We start from the raw sequence: 25,800 nt of genomic DNA on the forward strand, positions 1-25,800 counted from the left end.
TGCCTATTAAGGTAATATGTGAGACTCCATGTAGCAAAAAACAATTTCGAGGTTAATTCAAAATAATAAAAATCCACCCTTAAATGTATATTAACTTAATAATATGCTTTTCACTATCAATTGTCTTTCTGGTAAGTAACAATCAAACCTATAGCCTTTATCATTTGCTTGTCACTATAACCAACTCAGACCTGTGTTGTACTGTGTTGGGTATAAGCTTTTCCAGAAGACAACTGTAGGAAATCCACCTTGTCTGCATGATCATCCCAGACCTTTCATCTTTTGCTGGACCCTATAGTTTTGGTGGCTTTAGAACTCTGTACACTTTACACCGGCTACCTAGAAGTATAGTGTCTGTGACCCCCCCATTCCCAACCTCCCTTTAACATGGTAGAATTGGCATAGTCTTAATTGCTATATTTAACTTAACTGTAAGTCCTAGTATATGGGACAAGGTGTACCCTGGTCCTGGAAGGTAAATTCCGCTAGTGGACCACAGCAACTAATTGTGCCATCAACTACAGCAGCAGTGCAACAATGGCTTCAGGCCTAGCACTATAACCTGATTGGAACAGTGCAAAACATGCAATGCAACCTGTGAGAGTAAACCTCCTTTTAAATATTATGTCACCCCTATATAGGCATTGTAGCCCACAAGGCAAGGTGCATAATATTTAAAAGTGGGACATGTAGAAGTTAGGATGCCCTTATAGTGACCAGCCCCCAAAAGCTATTTTTTTCAACAACATGGCTGCCTGGCCTATTAAAACATACTGGGAAGCAATATTAAGTACTAGTACTGCATCTTTGGAAAGGGACTAGTTGAATGAATAATTGAAATGGTATTTCGAGAGCACAGCTGCTGCCCTGTGGGTCATCCTGGAGCTAATCAGAATACAATTTACTGAGGATGAATTCACACTAATAAAGTGATTCAAATATCACTGCATTAAGGCAGCACAGACAACCAAGGGCCACATGTATCAAGCATTTTTTGTCTTCGTAAACGGGCCGATTCACAGGATCAGCCCATTTACCAATGCAAAAAAATGCTTTTCACATGTAGCAAACCCTATTTTGCGATTCAGTAACCTGTTAACCGAATTGCAAAATGGGTTTGTGATTCTCTATTAGGAAGGGGCGCAATTAGGGCGACCTAACCTAATACCAAATCGCATCGGTATGTATGAATGTTTTGCAACCAAGATGTGGTCGCAAAACATTTGCATTTTGCCACCTACTTCAAGAAGGTAGTAACCCATTTGTAAATAGGAAGGGGTGCCCATGGGACCCCTTCACCTTTGTGAATGTTTGTAAAAGCATTTTAAAGAGAAGGCAGAAGTCCCACGGACCACTGCCTGCTCTTAAATATTGAAAGGAAAACTTTAAATTTTTAATTTTGTAAAGCATCCCATTTTCCTTTAAGAAAAAATGGCTGCTTTACGAAAAAAAAGATTGCTTTATTTAAAAGCAATCACGGACTTGGTGGACTGCTGACCCTAGCAGACCACCGTCCCTGTGATTTTTGCTATTCCTACGAGGTCGCAAATTGTGACCTACTTCATTAATATTCATGAGGTAGGTCATTTGCGATCCCATTGGAATCACAGAAAGTGTTCAACACACTTTCATGCATGCTGTTTTGCGATTTCCTAATTGCGAATCGCAATGATTCGCAATTCAGCAATCACAAAACGGTGTATTGATGCATCTGGTGCCAAGTCTAATTGTTCCTGAATTTACTTTATTTTTATGGGACTGAGAAGTTTAGTCCAAGATCTTGCCGCTAACACCATAAAGGAACTACCTCCTCTCTTAACTAATCTGTATTGTGAAATTCTGAGAAAATTAGAATTATAAGATCTTACTATTCTGAATGTGGTGTAGTGCTTATATCAATTAATGAGGTACTTTGTGTCAGTCTCGAAAAATGCTTTGAGAACCAATACAAGAGCTTTAACTAAAATGTGCTTGTCGACTTGCAACTAGTGCAATTTTGACTTCTAACTGGAGATTGAAGATAAACGTGGGAGCTTATATATTGATTAAATAATTTGGTAAAACTAACTAAAGGCTTTCGACGTCATCAATCCATGGAGTGATCAATGCATGTACTACTATTTTTTTGTGTATTAAATGGTAAGAAGTCAAAGAAAGTCTTTATCAATTTTATCAAGGAAAAACAGGACCGTGTCATTGCCGCAATTGTAGGTTGAAAAGACAAATCATTGTCAAATTCTACACCTACATTTCTTGCAACTGATGCTGGCAGACGAGGTTTCGTCAGTCCCTCAGGCCACCATTTTGAGGTTATAAACCTGTGATTACTACCAAAAAGTAAGATCTCTTTCTTGTCAGTGTTAGATTTTAAATGGCTAAACATTGATCAAGACATGATTTAAAATTTTCCACAGTTGCTACTGAATTCTTATCCAATTATATGTATGCATATGAAATCACTGTGATCCCAAAAGATTCTATGAGTAAAGCTGGAGGGCACATGTAGATTTTATGCCGGGTGGGGATCAATGTAGACCCTTTATAAGACTCTGTAATGAAGTATTTTAACTTCTTAGCTAAAAGATGTGATTGTACCTGCTTGTTTCATGCTACAGAGAAATGATTGAAAACATTTTAGTACTGTGCCACAAACTGCAATACCCACTAGCCGATGTGATGAAAGCATATCTGATACAACATTGTATATCGCAGACATATCTAACAGAATTAGAACAGCTTTCTGGCCTCTAGTCAAAGTGATTTTAATAGATTCGGGCTCTTCAGGCAGGACAATTTCCATGCTGTGTCTTGATCTATAACCCGACTGAGATGTATGGAGAATCTCAAACTGCTGTGGATACTCTGATAGTTGTGTCTTTACTAATTTCTCAAGCGCTTTGGTAAAGGTCATAAGGAGTGATATACATCTTTGATGGAGCCTCTGGTTCACTAGAAGGCTTTTTAAGCAGTAGCCTAACCTTACCCTCTTTCCAAAACTGAGAAATAAGGGGCCAAATTCAACAGAGGAGTAGAAGTGCTAGAAACTAATTAAACCTCTTTTTTCAATAATTAATAAAAATCCAATTTAACTGTGAAGTTGGATGGTAAATAAATTTAAAGAAAAATTAACTTTTAGCAAGTTACCCTACTGACCTAACTAACATAATCCTCTGCCAATTCCTAGCCAGTGATTCTTCTTGAACATTTATGAATAGGTGTGAATGCTTCCCATGAGCAAGCAATAGGCTGACCTGAATGGGCAGAGACGATTCCTCTGGACACTGCAGAATATTCAGGGGGTTTGTATAGGCTGGCTATAGATTTTAGCACTTTGTAATAACAATCAATCCTTTAAAGCCTTTAACACATGATATTCTCAATAAGTGAGTTACACCTACTGACTTTGTCATAATGTTTCATAATAAATAGATAAAACTAATGAAATCTGGTATGACCTTTTCCATTGAGCTGATAAGCACTGTACACTTTACCTTTGGCTTTACACCGTAACCAACACAGACCCATTCAATTGCACATAAACTGTCAACTATGGGTACAGTTCTAAAACTAAAAAAGTTAGAAAAATACAGTTTGCAAAACTGTATACAACACCTCTCAATAGGGCCTAACAAGAATCATCACAGTTGAAAAAACCCAGGGTTTATCAGAGTGGGTCGCCTATGCCAAAACCCTTTCTTACTTGAGTAATCTTGCTACTTGCTTACTGCAGTAATCAGTGAGATTACTTGTGCAAGTCTTTACATGCACTTGTAACTCTCTATTGGGTGCAACACAATATGATAATAACCAACTATTAAAGAAAGCGTTACTGGTGTTAACAAATGTTTTTCATAATAAATAAGCTAGACCAACTGCCTTTGCCATAACGTTTCATAGTGAGCAGACCACACATATGGCATCAGACATAATGGACACACAGTCATAAAATTAGAAAGATCTACAAAATTGTAAGTGGCTAAGACACATATTATTTTTCCTAAGAGCGCCTAACAAGAATTAACCCCTTGCCTGCTCATGAGAGAACCACTCCGTCATGAGCCACGGGCGCCGTGTGCTCATGACGGAGTGGTTCCGTCATGCCGCGGCCGTTGCGGCCGCTCCGCCCACGCGGCTCTGTGCGGGCGAACAATGCAAGTGGGCGGAATCGTGACAGAACCACTCCGTCATGAGCACAGCGCGCCCGTGGCTCATGACGGAGTGGTTCCGTCATGAGCATGGCGGCGCCGTGCTCACCCCGAACCCCCCCAGCACCGCGGCAAAATTCGTGCCGCGGCGAAGGGGTTAATCTTCTATACCACTGTTTGTTTCTGAGGGTAACAAATGCCAATACCATTGCCTGCTATGGTAATTTGTGAGGTGACATGTAGCAAAATACATACCTGTAGGCTTTGATGTAGAGTAATAGCAATACACCCTTAAGTGCCTATTGACATAAACATGTGCATTTCAAGATAAATACGTGATGCTTACTGCCTTTATCATAACATTTCATTGTAAACAAATCAGGCTAATGAACATGATCATTGAGCTGCCACCATAACCAACTCATCCCCGCTGTATAAGCTTTGCCACAAGCCAAAAAGTAAAAACAATCAGCCTTTGTAGACGAAGTACACAAATCAGCCCAATGAAATCCTGTACATAGAGAAACTTACCAACATGTGGGCAGAGTCAAAGATCCTCTCTCAGTAGTGCTCTGAAAGTTATTTTGCGTTGATCACACAAAGTTTAGGTGACAGCAGTGCTGTCAAGCCAGAACTAAAACTCCATGTAGATTAGTGTAGCCCTGGGCATCACAGACTGCTCTCAAACACACCACTGTATTTTAAAGTCAAAGGTTATTGACGGAATGGGAGAGTGCTTAGACTGGGAAGCAGCAATACATTCCTCATGACTGCCCTCCTCCCATCTGTGCTGCTATCAGAGAAAAACAAACACCATACATTATTTAATTACCTAAGACACTTTAACAGCATTATAGTGCCATGTGTGTCTCTGAAAGTTCAAGTTGTATCCCATTCTAAGCTTGAAACTTTATGTGTGTTAGTGAGACTGAGGTAGCAATGTTGTTCCTGGCTAAGGTCAGTACATAAACAAGCTAAATAATCACAGCTGCATGAAGGGGAAGCACATTGTATGTGGAAACACATAACTTCTACCCAATCCGAACTTGTACTCATATCCACCAACCTCTGTGTGGTATTCCTGAAAGCTGTTTTTAAGGTTGATCCTATACAGTCCGATGACAGATGTGGTGTCAAGCCAGATCCAAAAAAAAGCAAGATTCTGTAATCTTGCCCCCTGCCGCCGATGTGTTTGAAATGACAGACTCCTGCAGTCACGATACACAACAGTCATAGATAAGACTGGACTGTGAACTGAGCAACTGGGCAGGCACTCTGATGAGGCGAGCTGTGTGGGTTTGGTTGGCCTGGCCATCATTGGCCTCAAACTTGACTTCACCCTTCTACCTGACCCACTCTGTGTTCACGAAGTGGCCCAGTAGTCTTTCCAGCAGCATCTTAAGGACCTGGACTGAAGGTGACATTGCTCAACTGCATAATATGCTCCTTTTCAAATAATGCGGCACAAAAGAGGGTGGTGATGGACGGAGCATCAGAACCAATCAAACACTCACCCCTAGTCAACAGATCTGGGTTTGATCCATCACCGTTCTTTAGCCCACTCTGCCACCCCAGTTCAGACATGGCCATATGCAAATCAGTCTGACCCTGTGCCTCATGGGAACAGTCCAGCACGAACTGCCAAGCCATGCCTTCCCTGGACCGGAAATAAGCTTCCTAGGACCTTTTCAAATAATGGCGCGGTGTGTATTTACAGCAAAAAGCACTAAACAAACACATTGCAGCAGCAGCATTTGAAATGTATCTTTACTAGTACTACTTGAAAATGGTCGAGATGTTTCTACAATCCATGAGCTATTGAGTCTGTCTTCCACTGCATCAGCCACCTAGTCTTTGATACTGAGTGAGGAACCAGTGATTTGAAAACGTGGCAGCAAGACCACTTCACCATAGCTTATCCTTCAAAGCAGTTGGATTGGAAAGTCCACCATGCATCAGCGAGTGAAAGAAGCAGGTATCAAGGGAAGCAACATAGCCTTCAGATGTAGAGAAACTAGAAAGGGCGGAAATACTCTCTTCAATGTCACTTTACAAAATTGACAATTTTAAAATGGTCATAGCAATGAAAAGGTGCATACTGTGAAGTGTGGAAATTCACCAGTCAATAGTGCTGGAGTGCAAGGAAAACTATAATTGATTATTGTAAAATGAACATATACAACGGTATTGTAGCCAAAGTCTACTGTCCATAGTCGTTTTTTTTTTCATTTGCTGGTTCTGAGTAATCTTGTGCAGAGAGGGGGCAACCAAGGCATTGAAGGGGGAGGAAGAGTGCTATGTGCACTTCTAAGTGCGCATGTATGTTTGACCAGCCGTCTCAGGCCGGTCAAACACACATTAACATCTGTATTGAACGGCTTGAGAAACAGCACAGATTCCCTGTCCTGAGTGGAGCCTTTTTTCAGCCCGCTGAGGCCAATCCCCGCTCCGTCTCTGAGAGCAGTGCAGGGATTACACAGGTAGTCTGAAGCTGCCCTAGTTCCTACTGGGACCAGGAAGCAGCACAGCAGAACACCAAGGTGCGAGGAGCGATGGGGCCGGCAGCTTCAGGTAAGTGTTTTAAAAAAAAATTAATTATTACCCCCCGCTCTCCCCCATCTCGTGCTCCTCTATTACCCTCCACCCGCCCACCACCTTTTCTTTGTGTCGGCCGCTACTGGTTGTAACTGTGTCAGTCCGTCAAAGGCCTCTCTCGACGGTGTTGTATTAATAGTCAATGGAAGCCCTATGAACAAAGAAGTATCAATAGTAGCAATGTCCGAGGTAGACATAGCAATATTAGGTTTAACATGTTATGGAACATTTAAATAACCATGGACATGCTCTTTATTTACTGGGAAATATGTGTGTTGTAAACAAAAGAAGTCTGGAACACGAGGTTTATGTTCCATAAGATGATTTATTGTCTTAGTTGCACGTAAGTCATAAGTTCCAATAGTACGAGCCCCACCAGCAGCAGCCTCCCTGCTGCTCAGCCCATACTCCAACTGACACTCACAGACAAACTAACATTCCAATGCATCACCATGCACCAGCATTACACACAGCACATTCATACTTGCTGAGCAGCAGGTATAACAATGTGTTTCATGGTAAGCAATGTGAAAATTGTCCTAATGACATGTTGGGCCAAAAAGGAAACAGGCAGAGCAATGGGTATTTATATGCTAGTCCATGTGAAAACATTTGTAATATGTTGTTTACCTACTGGGCCAAGAAAGAAATTGGCATAGCGATTTGTGATTTGCATAGCAGCTTTGGTGGGACTAGGGAACTGGAATGTTGTGTGCATTGAGGTGAAACTTGTCTTAGGAGAGTATGGAAATGTATGGAACGTCTTAGCATTTAAAGGTTAAGCCTCCATTGCCACTGACATACACAGCAGGCCCTTGGTAGAAAAATTAACCCTGGCCTATTGTGGAACATTACTAACATTTTGAGGAGTGCTGGTTTTTTTATCAGAAGTCCTGGTAGGCTTGCCCAACTGTGCAAAGTCGTATTAAGGGCAACCGTAAATACTGGAACAATATCCTAACATCATTTACAAGATTTCTGAGAAAAAAGGCTTCAAACTGGCAAATAAAAATATCAATATTGAACTCTGGTATCATTTTGTTTCCTGGCAGATGAATTTAGAATGGCTTTTTAAGTAGTATAGGATCAGAGACAGGTATCTGAAAGGGTTCTGAACCATATGTGTAGGACTTGCAATGAGGATAATTTTAAGGGGAGAGGAGTTGGCCTAACGGCTAGGGCGGTCGACCTTGAATCTGGGGAACCGGGTTTGAGTCTCAGCAATGATGCTGAGCATCCTGTGGCTCTGGGCAAATCACATAATCACCCCGTGCCTAACAAAAAAACAAAAAAAATGAATGTGTCCTCATGTAACGCAATGTGTTCTCATGTAACGCAACTGGTGCTATGCAACGCGCTCTGATACCCGATTCGGGTCAAGTTTGCGCTGTATAAAACTCTGTAAAATAAATAAGGGTAGGGAGGGTCACACTTTATCAGATAGCAACTCTATCTCCCGGCCAACCGATACTTGTCTGTAGTGATTCAGTAGGACACAGTTTTCTTGTAGACACATAGATGATTTGCTGCTGTATGGAAATAATAGTTCTGAATACTAGTACACACCTTGAAATCTTGGACTATTTAAGGGCTACCTCTACAGAATTAGAGAATTCCTGTACCAGGGGGCACTGCATTACTGGAATATTTTGTGAATTCTGTAACAGACTTACATACAAAACCTATGCCAATTGCGCTAATATATTTGGCTGACGTGTTATGAAATTTTGCTATACAAAAAATTCTTTGGCACAGTTTCCCAAAGTTTTCTTAGGGGGGAATTAGGGATTTTCACAATATCCAGGTACAATTAAAACTGGACTAGATCCCTGCCGTGAACTTTAATGTTTTCTTTATTACATGATAGATATACTCTAACTCAGTGCACATTAATGAATTTCATGATTTTTTAGGAATAGGAAGAAACTGACATCTGCATCAAACTGCCTGGGCACTCCAATTACTGAACTAATAGTCATTTGCAGCTTTTGCAGACCCTGTCAGTGTTTCGAAGCAGTAAATGTATTTGAGGTAAAAGTTTGGAAAGGACCTAGCTCCACATCAACACTTGTCACCCTCCATCTGTTAAATGCTGAATGGTGTTGGTCGAGCTAATTAAGATGGCTGACCTCAGCGACTGGCAGAGAATCTGTGCAAGCAGTGCTTAATTTGTAGAAGAATGAGAGTCGAAAGCTCTGCTCAAAAGCCTGCAGCCGGTGCAATTATGTTGTAGCTCCCAATGCCAAGAATGTGTAGTCTTGAATCCACCTTAAGCCTCTTTAATCCACTACCAGACATGCCATGCCCTTTTATCTCAGTCTTACAGGTTCCTGCTTTCTCCCATTATGACAGTTATTCTGACTTTTTGTTCCTCCGTCTTTCCTCTTTGTTTGTTTTTCCCTCTCTTGCTCATGGTAGAAATATCTGATTCTGAATAATAAGTGTTGGTCCCTATAAATGAGTGCCGGTGGCCCCTACCAGCAACAACTGGCTCAAATTAAGAACTCTGTAAAGGTGCATACATAGAACTCTTTACCGCTGTGCACAGTAGGATCTGAACCTACGATACAACCTTTTTCTGTACTGTTAATTTCCTATCTCAACCTTAACTCTGCAGAGGAGATTTCCTGCATAAAACTTTTCACTAATCAGAATGATTTGTTCTCTACTTAATTCCATTGGTCTAGTGTTGCGTGGGGGGAGCAAATCATTGTTCATTTGTGTATTCATGGATTCCTGTATATATCAAAAATAAAGGGGAGGGCGAGGATATACTGGGTTCGGCCTCCAGATCAGTTTCAAAATACCATAGGAGAAACCCAGCTATACCGAGGAAAGTAACCCTCTACTGGAGAAAAAAACAAGTTTTCTTGTAAAACCCTCAGCCCCAGAGTAACCCTTTGGTGGCATGCTTCATCATCGGGACCATCCCGTTCTGCTACGGAGCGGGGCATGCTGCGACCTACGGAATAAATGGGAGCCCTGTCAAGACTATGTTATGATAAAGGAGATGGTGTAAAAATTAGCTGTTGGGTGGGCGATTTGGGTTTATGTGTCTTAAAAATACCTGCCTAGTAGGTTTACTCTATTTATTCAGACCTCTAGCCGGTATGATTAAAAACAGGTTTTTTTTCAGGAATATAGGGTGTCATGTACCCGGTTTTCTAAAGGGTCAACATGTTTCAAGCCGTACCCCTATTGGCATCTGCGGTCCCCGGCGGGCAACACCAGTAGGTAGATCTGCAGAGCTGCAGCCTTGATGTGAGTGTGACTACAGGCTTCATCTCCCCAGGAGGAACCATGGGGCAATGACAAAATGATATAAATAAACTAAAGACAACATTCGCCAGTTAGGTGCTATAAGTATATACACCTTTCAGTTGCATGCAATGAGTGTATTGTTCTGTAGCAGGAATGATAGCAGGGAACTATCATTGTAAATAATAGTTTCCCTACGGTCCTGAAATAGAGCCAATAGGGGTATGGCTTGAAACACGTTGACCCCATTAGGAAACCAGATTCATGACAACCTATTTTTCCCATTTAAAATTCTTTCTTTTTACTCATACCAGCTAGAGGTTTGAATAAAAATGGTAAACCATCTAGGCCGGTATTTTAAAGACACACAAACCCGACCCCCCCACACACACTCCTAGGGCCTCATTTAAGAGGTCTTATCAGCACTATTGTCACTTTTTTGATATTCTGGTGGCGCAATGTGCTGCTGGCATATTTATAAGGCCACGTAAAGCCATGTTACATAGCTTTTCAAGGCCTTATAAATATGTGCCCCTTTCTCGCAAAAAAACTGCATGAAAGGGGTGTTTCCTGGGTGCTGCTGGGGGTGTTCCTTGCAACATTATGGCTTTTTGACACTGCTCCAGACTTACGAAACATTTTAAGTCTGAGGCAGTTCCGAAAACGTATGCCTCCCCAAGGGAGGCATAAGGGAGGCACAATGAGAAATATCTTTATTTCTCCTCAGTTTTCCTCTTTCTATGTGTGCTGCAGTCTGCAGCACACATAGCAAGAGGAAAAATTGTCTTGTGTTTGTTTTTGTGCAATAAGGCTTCCTTCCTGCACACAAATAATCATCCCCTCAATGCAGGCACCATTGCACCATGGTGCAAAGGTGCCCTCGTTGGCGCATGGCAGCCCATTTTGCGCTGGCGTAGGGGAAAAGGACAGGAATGAGCAGTATCTATTAAATATGGTGCATTCCTGCCCTTTTCTTTTGCAGTAGGACAACGCAGCAGCAAGGGCTGCTGCGCTGCCCTACTGCAAAAAAACCATAAATGAGGCCCCACATTTTTTCACCATCTCCTTTATCATTACATTGTCTTGAAAGTGCTCCCACTTGTTCCGTCGGTCTCAGCACGCCCGCTCCGTGGCAGAACGAGATGAACCCGAGGATGAAGCAGTTTTAATGGATTCAGTGGAACATTTTCACCATGAAAGGTGCATTTAGGCAAAAAGAAGAATGGTTCCTAAGCACTTTTAAGGACAGTTACAACATGCACCTTAATTGAATGGGCATGGGGAAATAGGATGAGAGGGGAACAATGTAGGCAAAGCAGTCACCATATCTTAGTCCATTACAACCTATATATTTCTGGCTGAACAGATCATGGTTCTGGTGGTGCCAGGGATGCTGAGAATGGGTTGGATAAGTAGCCAATGGTGTCTCCATGTGGAAAAAGGTGTTTTTGGGTACAGCTAGAAAGTAGGCAATGCATTTACATCAAAGTGGGCTTCAAGGATGGGTTACATGGAGGATAAAAGGCTGTAATGAGGAAGGGGCACATGGAGACTGGTGGTAGTTAGTTTTTAATCATGAGTGTTCCAGTTTTGGGGAGATGTTTCGGCTAGTTAAGGGAGTGCGATGCCATGGATTTATTTGAAAAGGGTGAAGGATTCAGATGGGACCCTGTTGTCTCCTGAGCATCATCTGACCACTACCATTAGAGATGACATGGCCATGATTTAAAATCACCTGCAATAGCTTCTTACCCTCTTATGCCAATATAAATGCGAGCATGCAAGCTGCCACAACATTGCTGGTCCCCTTAAATCATGTGGTTTAAAAATAACATTCATACTAGGTGGCTCTATTAACTAATTAGGTTGTGCCAATTTTATCAAACTCACAAAACAAGGCTGAAGTGGTCCAACTGGTGATCTGACCTTAGGCACAGGTAAAATCTGTATGCGGCAGGGATATTGTACTGAATTTTCTTCCATGCATTTGTCATTAATGTTATGTGTGTGCATCTGTCTGTGTCTCTGTGTGTGTAGTTGTGTAGTTGTGTGTTCACAGCACAATATACTTTCCATGTATTTGGATCACCGCGTTCTCTCCATCAGATCAATGAAATCTTTTGGAAGCCACAAAGGTTCCCACATTGTGTAACATTGAGCATGTCTTAGCCATTAGACGATATCTCTGGCCATGCAGACCAAGGAAGGCACAACTGACTTCCACCACATGCTGTCATAGAATGTTTTATAATATTTATGGGCAAGTGTAATGTTGCAAAAGGCTGACTACGAATGTTCTTTTAGGCTCATTAGTCACATGACTGGGGACACCAGTGCTAAGGGGGCTCAAGCCCTTGCACACTTGGGAGTCTCAACTCCCCATGCGAAGGGATAACACACCAGCTGACGATGCTTGTGGTTAAGCCATGTAATAGTGATTTTGTGTTTCAGAGCAGGAGAAGAACAAGCAATAAGTTGTCCTAGCCCTAGGAGCAAGTCTGAATCAGGTGCTTAAAAATTAAATGAGACCCAGAACAATCTGCTCTATGTTTCCATCTAGTCTCAGTGGTGCTGGGACAATTCAGAGTAGGAAGGTGCTACCATCGATGTTACATCACCGATGTTGTAGAGAGAAAAAAGCACAGCATGTCACATTGAAAAATTGTAGCAAATGAGCAACGTCCATTTAGCAGGAGAGCAGTAAGGGTGTGGTATGTAGCTGGTTGCGCATTTTGGAGCACACTGTCACAAAGATATTACTAAAGCATGGATTGATAGCACACTGCCAATCACAGACAGCACATTTTTACTTGCAATTGCCACTAAATATACATTAACATGCAGTTTTACTGATAAAACTGTATAGTGTACAGATGATACGTGCACATCACCAAAAAAGGTGTCTTGATTTGATTTGGTGCTTTTAAAAGCTTGGTTTCTATCACACTTCAGAATTACATAAACATGTGATTCGTCTGGTTTCAAAATGGCTCATATATTTCAAAATATGTGGATAGTTCATTTAGAGGTATTTAAATCTTGTTGCATGTTAGATTAAAATAGACATCCTACAACCTTTTCTTTTACACTCCCTTTATGCCAGCAAGATTGTCACATAGTGCAATTTGCAAAATCCTCTCACTTTGCAGTCTGAGAAAGAAAAGAAAAGTAAACGCCAATATCCACATTAAAAAATAAACTGCAGTTTGTCAGAAGGCTTAGTCTCACATTAGGTCTCTGTCTTTGAACACACAGCAAATGTGACAAGATAAAAGCATTGGAGTTTATTTATGAGAGGGTTGCATCATGTTTTCAGCACACAACGTGGTACATGCGTGATGCAAACCTCTAAGTCAGATTTTTTAAGCTAAGCAAAGGCACTTTTTGTGGCCCTGAGTGGCTTCATAAATCTATAGTAACTCAATGCAGCGCAATTAGCTGCATTGCGTTACACTGTCCTGGGTAGGCATTCCGTGGGCGTTGCATGGGTGTTCCCGCGCAACTCCCATGGATTTTGATGGATTTTGATGTCTCCCCAGATGTACAAGTACTTGTAAACCTGGGAATGAGCCAAAAATTTAGCCCTTCCCAGAGGAGACGTAACGACGAGAAAATATCTCGATTTCTCCTTGTTTCTTCCACTTCCTGTCTTCCAGGATTATTTTTGTGCAGGAAGCTGCCCCTTCCCGCACAAATACAATCCTGCATGCAACACAGGCACCCTTGCACCATGGTGCAAGCGTGCCTGTGTTGGTGCTAAGCAGCCAAAATGTCACCAGCGCAAGGGAAAGGACAGGAAAGCACCATATTGACTTAAATACTGCACATTCTTGCCCTTTCCATGTCATGCGGTGCAGCGCAACAAGGTGACTTGCTGCGCTGCACTGCATTCCCCGCTCATAAACGAGCCCCAAAATGTAAAGGCCTCTTTATTGCTCATTCACCTTCTGAACTCCAGCATGATCATTTAAGGGGTAATGCAGCACCCTTCATACTTACTTCCAGCCTTATGTCTAGTCTGCTCTCTCATAAAAAACAGGAACAGCCATAAAAAACATCATAATGTCTTCATTAATATATATATGTGAACTCCTGAACTGCGGAATGCGCACGAGGAAATTGTGCACACGCTCTTGCATTTTCCTCCAGGGGTGGGGCACGCGTGGCGAGCCAATTAAAATTGTGCATCCCTTCTTTTTCGGATTTTCCACGGTGTCTTAAACGGTCTATCTGGCTCCAGTGCCTGTAAAGTATAGGAGCACACCCTGCTGCACATTTCCATGATGCTTTTTACCTAAAAAACACCCCTGTTGGTCAGACCAGCTGCCTCTGCATTGATGAAATACGGAAATTAAGGGTCGTTTCTGCGCATTTTTCAATGTGTTGCTGGTTTGTGTCTTCGGGCAAAACAAGCTGTTCTATTAGTTTCGTTGGTGACACCCACGTTTAAAAAAAAAGGTTCAACATCGTTCACGAAGGAGGGCACATGAGCTCCAAAAGTATCACTCTTCTCTTACAGTCAAAATTCAGCAGGGACCACCAAAAGAAATGCAGGATGCTGACCTTTGACCCGAGTAGCCAAGCATGCTCGGAGAATTTCAGGCCCGATCACCGGGATTTGTAAACCACTTTGCACTGTGCACTGTCGAGATGTTTAAGCCATCATGTCTAACATAAATGTGGTTCAGTAGGGAGCCATCCAAACTGTGACATCTTAAGGATTTGTGAGGCCCTGTGCAATATATATTTCTGAGCTTCCTGTTTGCAGAAAAATTACATCTATTACCCCTTTTCGGCTCAAACCCTCCTGATGCCAAACAATTTCGAATTAAATGTTATACCGTCAGAATCGGAGACGGTCACAAAGTGTGTGCTGTCTGGTGTCCGCCAACCCAATTATAAAAAACAGAACTTGAACAAGCATTGATAAATCTATTATTTTTTCGAGTTTAGATCCGGATTGTTTTATTTGGAACAACAACATTGTATCGGAAAATCGGTGCCCAACCAGATTGTTAGGTTCATTGTAGGAAACTCATGCTACGGGTAACTTGTTGGATGTTTAGTAAAATGATAGCTTTATGTGCCGCATGTTTTTTTAAATAAATGGGTCGTATTCTTATTTTTGTTTTTAAAACGTTACAAATTCTTAAAACATTGCTAGATCTCGGATGCGATATAAAATGTAGAGTCGGCCTTGTCATCTGTCCATCCTTATCGTGTCATACCATTACATAGCACATGTTGCAAGCCCGTTACAACAAGCAACTGATGTCCTCTGTGAGTGGCACGGATGCAGTAATGAAAACGTGAGCAAGCACCCCGATCTAAACTCTGAACACTTAACTAGACTGCCATCAACTAGACGAACACTATTAGTCACCCATTATCAACCTTTGAAGCCCCCACCCGCTGCCCAGGGACATCTTAAAGATTTTGGGGGCACCAGCCAAACATAATTTGGGAGCCCTTGCTCAGAACAGCTCTGAATTTATGACCCCTTTTCAGCTCATTCGTGCCCTCGGGAACTGACAACCTTCTTCGTTGGTTCCCCAAACCTTTAAGGAGCCCCCAGACCGTCAGGGGCACCCATTCAGTGCAAAGACTTTGAATAGGAGATATTGGAAACCTGAGACACATATTGTGCAGGGGCCCCATCTTTTTTGCACTATACCACTCTAGGAACAATCCTGAAAACGTAATGATGGGGCCCAGAGAAAGGTGGGGGCCCTGGGCCAGAGCCCACTTTGCATATGCCTTAAAACATCTCTACCGATGTCGGCTGACCCACTCCATCTAGAGACCCACAACTCTGCCCTATGTACATATTAGACACGCCGAGATTCATATGTACATTGGTATAGCAATTCCGGTCGCCAAACAGGCCCCTTTCTGTTCAGTGTCCCTGTCTAGTGTGGCTGACCCTTCCTGATGTCTGCATGAGGGTCCCTCAGAGAAGGTGCATATAGGGTTTGACCTCAAGCAATAAAATAAATGTGGCTCACCTCAATAGATCCCTTTGCCAAAAGCACACCTTCGGGCCCTGGGGGATATACAAGTCCTTCCAACGCAGAGTTTCAACAAGGAACAGAGACAGATCTATGAATTTTGTAACATATTTGGCTTTCCTTGATCAGGCCCAGGAGGCCTGATGTGGGTTTCGGAGTCAGGCTTTCCATCATTAGTTTCGAAGCCATCTCAAGGTGTCTCTACCCAAAACTGTGAAAACTTCCAGACCAAATGGTGGAAGTTTGCATCTGAGAGGTGACAGCGGTACCATCTAGAGTCGGCTTCCTTGTACATATGGGATATGCGTCTAGAGGTAAGATAGGTCTGGTAGAGATATTTTTATCGGTATATATCGAACAGGCGTCAGACAGCACTTTGTTCACAAATTTCAGGGCATAAGTCCAATTCTTGTCTGTTATGTCTGTTCCTGTGACATGCACCCATCTGTCCCTTAGTTGTGTTGCTGGGGGTCACATGTTGTGTTGTCAGAGACACATAGAGCACAGAGATTATCCTATGTGCGCAACCATGCATGATCATGAGTTGGAGGGTGGTTCCTCTCGGTCTTGCTCCCCATACTTGTCCCGGTGCCTGTTCTAGGGTGTTATATGTGACAAACTGGCCCAGCATAGCCCATACTCGTCTTGGAGATCTTACATTATGCTCAGTTCCCATATATGTAAAGGTCAGAGTCCTGGACTCTAGCCAGGGTCTCTTGTAATATAATGCACCTAGAAACTTGAAGGGCTGGATTTCCCAGAGCAGCAGGCATGAAGCAAAGGGCCATATCCTTTGTTTGAATTTGTCTGCAATATGCGGCCATTTCTCCCAGTCCACTAGCCTTCGCCCTCCCACAGCTGGAGCCATGAAGCATGGTAAAATCCCCCCAGCATCTGAGTTGGTTGTCTCTCTCTAATTCTGGGCCACTTTGTAGCCACCTCCTTACAAACAGCAGCTTAATACCTTTCGCAATGGGGGTCACCAAGCCCCGTGGCATCGATTGGGTTCCAGAACTTATACATCATTCTTTTCTTTCCAGTTCTCAAAACGAGGTCCGAGAGTACCTTATTAGAAGTCAGTAAAAAACCTCTTGGGAATTTTAACTGGCAGGGCAGAGAAGAAAAGAGTAATCTAGGAAGGATAAGCAACTTGGGGGCATATTATCAAGAAACCAAGAAACGGCGTTAAAACTGCCGCTAAAGCGGCGATAATGGGCTTGATAATATGCCCTTGAGAATTCCCATAAAAGCCCATGTTCTGGTGTCAACATGGGCTTCTATTGGAATTCTCTGCGGCATATTATCAAGCCCATTATCGCCGCCTTAGCGGCAGTTTGCTGCCGCTAAAGTGGTGATAATTGTAACGCCATGCTTGATAATATGCCCCTTGGAGACCCCTATCCTGCCCATGGGGGAGAGGGGTAGGATATTTAAAATGTTGTGGATTGCCCCATCACTGTGAGCAGTCTGCCCAAGTTCCTTTCCGTTGGATCTTTGTCTGATAAACATTCATTCTCAAGTATTTGAAGGGTCAAGCCTCAATTCTATCTCGTAGGAGAGAGCAGTGTGTACTCTACCTCAGACAATGGTCAGAGTGATAGCAAACAAGATTGGCTCCAGGTGACCATCTCTACAAGTGCAGTGAGGTACAGAGAGAGGGATGAGGTAGAGAGTTGAGGTAGAGAGAGAAGGGATTTAGCTTGAACAATGTAGGTAGGTGTAGGCCCAGACAGTGACAGAGGACACGGTCATGAGAGAGAGTTAGAGAAAGATGAAGTTGAGAGAGGTATATGGCGTACATTTACAGAGAGTTCAGTTATACCATGGTGATGTAGGGAGAGCTGAGATAGAGAGGATACAGGTAAAGAGAGAAGCAGTGATAGAGAGAGATGCTAAGGGAGAGGGTTAACATAGAGGAGGTGAGGTGAAGTAAGTGCCCCAGAGTGCAAGGGTTAGGGCTGGTCGGGTCAGGCGTGATGCACACAAAAGGGCACATTTATTATTTTTAGCACAATGAGGCACAGCAAGCAAAATCGATGCACTGAGTTGCACAAGGTCGAGAAGGCTGAACAGAGCCATATTTATTAGAAATGGCCTGCTGCTGCTCACTGCCTCTGTTCTGGCGCACAAACAGGCTGCCCAGCACCAGGTGCAGCTTTTGTACCATTATTCAGAGATGTGTTTGTGCCGTAGAGCATAGGATTTGTACTGAAATCAAACCCTCCCAGTACAAATTCCCCCTATGCCTAGACAAAGGCTAAAACATTCCAAACCTTGGAGTCTAGTACACGTGCAATGCTTGCAGAAATGAAAACATTTCTCCATGTTAGCTCCTGCTTCAATGAGGCATTATTTGTTTTTTATGCAAAGCACGGTCTGGCTATTTCTCTAGGTTGGGCTTGCATCGGAGAATATTTGTGCTTGCACTACTCCAACCCACATTACACCCAAGTACAGGTCCATCAATGCAAAGTGACACAAAGCAGGGCAAACCCTATTTGCGCCGAAAAAAACTCACAATTTCAGAGATATATATCTTTTAGGCTGGAATATAAATACCCTTGCAAGAGTTTGCGTTGCTTCACTTTACTTTGCCCCGTTCAAAACCCTTAGTAAATGTGGCCCTACATTTCTGCTAAGCTTGTTCAGCCATCACATTAGAAAAGGAAGCTGTGTTTTATGAGCAACGTTAATATTGCAGGAATGTCGGGGCATATTAACAAGGGCCAGCGATAACCCCACATAGAAATATTATCGGCGGATATCGCTGAAAATTATCACCATGATAACACTATATTAACAATACATAGCGCTATTGCGATAATATTTAAGCGATAGCGGGGTTTACCATGGAACATCGCTCGTTTTCCAGCGATGTTCCATGGAAAACAGCGATAACATTGCTGATACGACCCTGTGGTCGTATCAGCATAATCCACCTACCATTATTAGTATGCCTTAGTCTGGAATTTAACAGACGTTAAATTCCAGTGTTAAGGCCAAGGTAGTGCGATTTTTAGTATCGCTGCACCTCCTTGTTAATATCGCGAAGCTGCCTTCGCGATATTTTCATGTGTTGTTTTCACAGCCACGCCTTCTTTGCATCTCATTAGCGATGCGAGGCTGTGAAAAAACGGGCTCTACATCAAAGGAACACGCGCTAGCGTGTCCTTAATGATATTGCAATATAATTATCACCGCTTATCGCCTGAAAACGGACGCTAAAGTGGCGATAATTATATCACCAGCCCTTGCTAATATGCCCCGTCGACTTTTCCACTCAGTCTACCTTGTGGGGGGTGGGGATGGGGGAGGCTTGGAAGTTTGGGCCCTGGGCAATTGCCCAGTTTGCCAATGCCTTAAAACATCTCTGCATCTAAAGCAAAGACTCCACTGAGATCTGCTCCACACGCTGTTGGCAGCGAGTCGGGCTTTGCTAACGACCATGCCTACGTAGTAGGCATATCTGCTCAGCGACCGCTCTCATCACATGCCTCCTGCATTCAAGATAACTCTATTGTGTCCAGCTCACAGCATTCTCTGTAACCCATGACTCTAATTTATTTTTTTCTGATTTGTAATGAGAAAGGAACCATGGACCTGCGCTGGGGATGGATAGCGGGCTCGCGGCTCAGCCTCATTATGCCGCGGCGCTCCACTTCCTCCACGTCTGTGTCAGCAGGGCACTTTTATTTCGCTAAGTGCATCATGTCAAACTGAATTAAGCACTGACCCGTCTGTATGATAAAGCAATAGGTCCCGCCATGTCAAGCCAGCATCAGGACACCATTGTTGACACACAGAATGCCACACGGCCTGTGAGGCTCGCTTCCTTGGGAAATGACTCACAATTGTTTCGCTGTCATCTTACTGAAAATAGACTCGTGTTTCTGTTGCTCAAAAACTTGCCTGTTGATCTGAGAGGTATGAATGCATGGATACAAGAGAACAGCAAAACTAGGAGAGTTTGACTGATTGTCCCTCAACAATTGGCCTTTGAGGCGCTCTATGTATTGTGAATCTGGATGGGTGACGAGGTGACTAGGAGGGCCTGAGCTTCTTTACATGGTGGCCAGGAAGGAAAGTGACACAGATTTAGAAACGCATCTTTGTCTTTAGAGCTGCTATACAGGAATTTGTGTAAATACTTTTAATGCAGCCCAGTTCATCTGGCATCAACCTATTGAATCCATGGTCAGTCCAAATCTGAAATCACCCTTTTTGCTTCCCCAACCCTCAAGCATCTAGACTCATTCAATGTGTCCCAGGGGGAAAGACATACCCAAATGACGGCTTTTCATTGTTTATCACCAAGAGCCATATTACAAATAAGGTGCATTTTCCCTATTTGCACTGTGGCTCACCTTCAAATTGGTGGACCTGGCAAGCAAACAGGGACAGTGGCCCTATTAATGATAATGCGATGCCCGAGGGTAGATGCAAACTCATGCTGGCCTGAACAGTCTCCGTGAAAGATAAAGGAGCTGCTTGAAGTGAATGCTCAGTCTTTCACTGTACAGGTGGCACCCATCTGCACTTCAAGGGACGAAAGAGGTCCCCTTACAGTGAGTGACTGCACCCACCTGCAGGGGGATGACAGGAATGTCCATTGGAACCCTTCTCCCCCCTCCAGTGGAATGCCCTTATGGTGGACACTGACTGTGTGCTATTTCTCTGTGATGTACAATCAGTGTTCCTCCTGATGGCCTCTTTGCCTCTACGCTCACTTCCATAGTATGGCATAGGCCCAGGTCAAAGTGATTCCCTGATGCAAATAAGCATGCGCCTGGTTAAGATGGTGCCGGTGCTACATGTGTGCCAGCGCTATCTGTATTACAAAAGGGCCACACGAGTATGTACAGCCCTTCCTATAATATTACATTGCCCATGGGGCACAAAAATGAGGCTTGCATGCATGTTGTGCCCCTGGGGCACTGTTTGTAATGAGTTCTCATAAAGTTTGTTGCCCTACAATCTGAGGGTGAAATATTGTTCATATAGTGAAGGAAGATTCACCTAAAGGGCAAGCGTTGTGTTAATAATAATTTCATTGCCGGGGAACAGAATGTGTCCCTTTAGAAACTCCTTTAAGTTGAGGAGCTTTCAGGATTTTAAGGACACTAGGTTAACTGATTAAAAATAACAGGTTTTTATTTTTCATGGAAGACTCAGTGTTGCCTTGAGTGAGTACGTGTTGGACTAAAGGTGCAGTTCTATCATCTGCAATGCATTTGTATTGTTCAGGCAAATATTATTGTCAGTGCCTATTATTTTTTTTATTTCCTCTTTATTGTTTCCGTCGATAATTCTCAATCATCCTGACATGTTACAGACGTGCAGCAGAGCATCACATTATATCTGTAAATTTTAGTACCCTAAGTCACAGCATAAGCAATGAATATATAAATCTTGCGAAATTGCAGCATATCCAACCAGAACAAAAAAATATAAAAATAACTCTGACCTTATACATAAACTGTGCCCATCTGTGCTTCTTACATCATGATCTTGTGCAAGCGTACAGCTCATTTAATGTTCAATATTTCTGTTCCTTCCCATGTTCCACCCATGCCCCTGATGCATGTCCCTGTATCTTCCAGGTCAACATATCTCCTTTTTTCACATCAGTTATTCTTTCTAACGTTACATCATTATATATGTTTCCATGTCTTCATTATTTTCTCTCGGTGCAATATTAAAGGTGGCTTCTTATCTGTTTTTGATTGTTCCTCTGGTAGGATAGTGTCCCAGCCTGTTAGATAGGCACCCATCCCTTGTTTCCAATTCATCGTTGTGGCCGCTCTCTCTCTCCCATGATCCTTTTCGGTACATCCTGTAGCCATCTCATGACACCCAGGTACTACAAGTGATTTTCAATGCGTAGCTATATTAAATGTCCCTGCGATCAATGCTAGATCAAAGAACTTACATACAGTTTTGGCTCGCTGCAGACTGATGAACACACCTAGTAAATAAAACAGGCTGCAAGCTGTTCTCAATCCATTTACCAGTCGGTTAAGTGACAAGAGATGCGAGTGACAACCAAACTTTTGTTAAATATTTGAGCATCCACACACCAGGTGAAAAACTCTGATGTGGCTTTCCCACTTCTGGAACAGACAGTAGATATTCAGAGTACATTTTTGCTTGCTTTGATGGGGAGATGTGTGCTGCAAGCATTTGAATTGACTGAATTTAAAATGCAGGCGTCTAGTTACTTTTCTTATTGTATTGTAAGGCGTTTGTCCACTCTATGCTGTTAAGTTAATTGCCCAGTTTATGTCTCCAGGTTAACTTCACCAAGGATGTGAGCAAATATAGTGTGGGGGCCAATGCGTTATGGAGTGGTCACGGGTCGACATCATGCATCGTGCATCAGGAAAGTGGGTAATAGTTCAGATTTGGGGGTGGGGGGTTAATGCCCCTTTCCCCCCCCCAGGTCAGTATAATTGCTCTCACTAAGCATTTTATGTTAGAAATTGTCCAGCAAGTATTTCTTAATCCTCTCGCAAGGCTGCAGTGTATAAGGCGTTTGAAAACAGATCTGATGCTGATATAATCTCAGCTTGTTCTTGCTGGTGCATTTTGGCCATACCTTCTAAATTTGATTCAGATCATAGATGTAGGTCTGGTGCAAACAGTGTGTCATACAGCTTCTTTCTTTTTATATTTCACCCAACATGCTGTGACAGCATGCAGTGTTCTTGGGTGTGATTTATTTAGCTCCACCCTTCCCAGTAAAACCTCCAAAGGACTTACACCTCCAAAGCGAGATATGAGGTCCACATCCCCCACCAACCATCTTGACAGCCGCATTCATTGTGCCGCCGTATAATATATCTCTTTTGATTGGGGGTTCTCATAACCCCCCATCCAGTGGCCACTGGCCTTCTCTGTTGATAATCGTTCCCTGTGGGTATCCCATTGTATGTCCTACAATTGGGTCTGTAGTTATTTAAGGGATTATTTCTGAACAGTCAGAGGCATAGCTGCAAAGAAATGAAGCAGCCTATGCAATATGAACATTTATTCAATGGCCATACTTCCCAATGGCGTCATCGAAAGCGCAATACAAAATGAGAGTGGCTGCCCAATATTCCTTACAGCTTTATCCAGAATATTTACTGCCGGCCCCACTCTGAGGATCATCTTCTGTGTGATAAACCTGTTGTCTTAAATATTGGAAGGTGTTGGGCTCCCATCTCAGAGGAGTCCCTGTGTCCATTCATTAGGGTCTAGGGGGAACAGGCTAGATTTATCTCAATTTACTTTGAGACCCGCAAGTCATGCTAGCACCCCGATCTCTTAGGAACAAAAGAGCATCATCCGTGTATAAAGGCAATCCTGTCCTGTCTTGTAATGCTTCTGCTCTGTCATCTGTTTAAGCACCGTAGGGACCCTAGTTAGTGGCTGAGAGTACAGCAGCAGTTTCTATTTCAGAATTTGACCTGTCAATTCTTGCCAGCACTACAGATAAGGCCATATTAGGGTGTCAAAATTCTTCCTTATATCAATAGAGGCCAGTGCTGGCAGCCCACTTGCTGTGCATGAGAGATCCATTGCATAAAAGAACTGGCGTAAACTAATCTGTGTGTTTTTACCAGGTGCAAAACCTTATTGATCATGAAGCATCAGGCTAGCAGGGATATGGGACTAATCGTTGACAATATTCGTACCCAATATCTTGCATTCAGTGTTCAGTAATGATAGCGGTCTACCGGACATTTTTCATATAGAGGGTCTCGACTCTGATTAACTAGCACAACTATCGGTCGACTCTGGTAACAATCATTTCTCCAGTACTGGATCTTTCAACGATTCACATACTTGAATAATTACCTATCATCGAAGTGGGAGTCCCACGGTACCATAATAAAGCAGTATGTATCACTATCATAGGCTATAGTGGCAAAATGGAAAAATTCCCGATGATGAAGCATGCCAGAAAAAGTTATGGGTGAGGCGAATATTTTAAAACCTTTTGAGATTCCTGTATGGTAATCCTGAAACAAAAAAAACTATTGTGGTTACCTAGCATTCTTGGTGATATAAACCCACCCTCCTCCCATTCCTCAGCTAAATTGGTAGGCCCTATTTGTATTTATTCCTAGAGCAAGCAACCAAAATGGTAAATATCGTACTAGTGGCATAGTAATTGTCAATCATGTGATGGGGTCAGTAAAAGCAGGAATGGCGGCAAAGAGTCCAAGCAATGGAGGTGAAACAATATTGACTGTTCCACGTGCCTTCCCATCGACAAATGTATGAGCAAACTTAGTTGCATAGGCTGCAGCCTCAATAATGACACGATTCAATGTGTTTCATACGAGTACAAAATAGATTATGGCCAACTTCTTAACATACACCCTTTCCCAAGTCATTGCTAAACATACTTTGACCACCTGAACAATAACAATCAAACAAAGGAAGCAATACCAATAAAAAATAGTTGGCCTATTTTAGTTGCACATTTTAGGTAATTGGGGAAGCGATACCCTTCTCACCACTCTGCTGCATCACCCTTACGGGGACCTGTCTGTGCAACATTTTCCTACCAGTCTTTTTCTACTATTGAGAGTCAGCCCCATTGCTGGATATCCTCTGCCTATGTGACATCAGTGTCAGAAAATATCTTCTGCTGTCAATGAAGCAATTGATGGGCCCTTCAAAGGTGTAGATTTATCGTCCGATGAGGATATATCTTCTTGCTCTTCTAAAGTGTCCAGATCTCTGTCGGCCTTTTGTGGAATAAATATCTTTCACCCAGCTGTTCCTTTGCTGGCTTCTTGTTCTTTTTTAAGTCCTCTTAGTGACTGGTCGGGGTGTAGCTGTTTGATCTACTTCCTCAATCTCCCTTCTAGATGTCTTTGCATACAAGTAGTGCCATGTCCCTTGCTGTCTATCCATGGCCATGCTTCATTTGAATGGATAAACGAACCTGTTTTGTCACCTGTAACAACACGGAGCTTCGCTGGGCATATATATCCATAGGGAATTTCAGATGATCTCAGAGCTTGCTTAACTTCCAGAAGGCTATTATGTTTGCTTTGTACTATGGTAAAGGTATTGAAGAAAATATGCACTTTTCATCGGTCAATTTTTGATGGGCCATGCTCCTTTGCCACTTGCATTTTGTTATCTATACTGCGATAGTGAAGCAAACATACCACCATCGGTCTTGAGGGTGCTCCAGGAGGTGGTGGGTGGGCTCGGACATGGTGTGCCCTTTAGTTTGAAAAAGTGCCTAGAAATAATGTATTCATTAGCCGTTCCTCCAGAACGAATTCTGCGCTTAGGCCTTCAATCCTTTCGAGGAACCCCACGATGCGAAGTGTATTCTGGTGGGTCACCTTTCTGCATCTTCGGCTCTGTCATGAAGATTTTGAACATCGTTATGCAATTCTGTTTCTACACACTGAAGTTTGGAGACTGATGGCCTCATTGCCTCAATTGTAGATTCATTTTCTGACACCCTTTCTCAGAGTTTCTACTAATTAAAAAAATAATGGATCCTATAATAATGTTTGTAAACCAGGGAATTAAAGATCTAGCCCTGCTTGATAGGAATCTGCCACCTCCATGGATTTTCCAGAAGGTATTTATCGGTTAGTAATTGGGTAGCTTTCCTTGTCTTGGCCATAGGTGAGTGTGCATTGCTTTGTGTAGTGTTGCGTGTCATAGACTGTATACAATGAATCTCTTCTAATATTGAAAAGTTACCGTACTTGTCAAATAGAACTGGATATATTTCAATAAAAAGGCTAGGATCATCTTGATTGGCTCATTCACGGAAG

This window comes from Triturus cristatus, chromosome 3_2 (genome assembly GCF_964204655.1).
Source record: "Triturus cristatus chromosome 3_2, aTriCri1.1, whole genome shotgun sequence".
NCBI classification, from domain to species: Eukaryota; Metazoa; Chordata; class Amphibia; order Caudata; family Salamandridae; genus Triturus; species Triturus cristatus.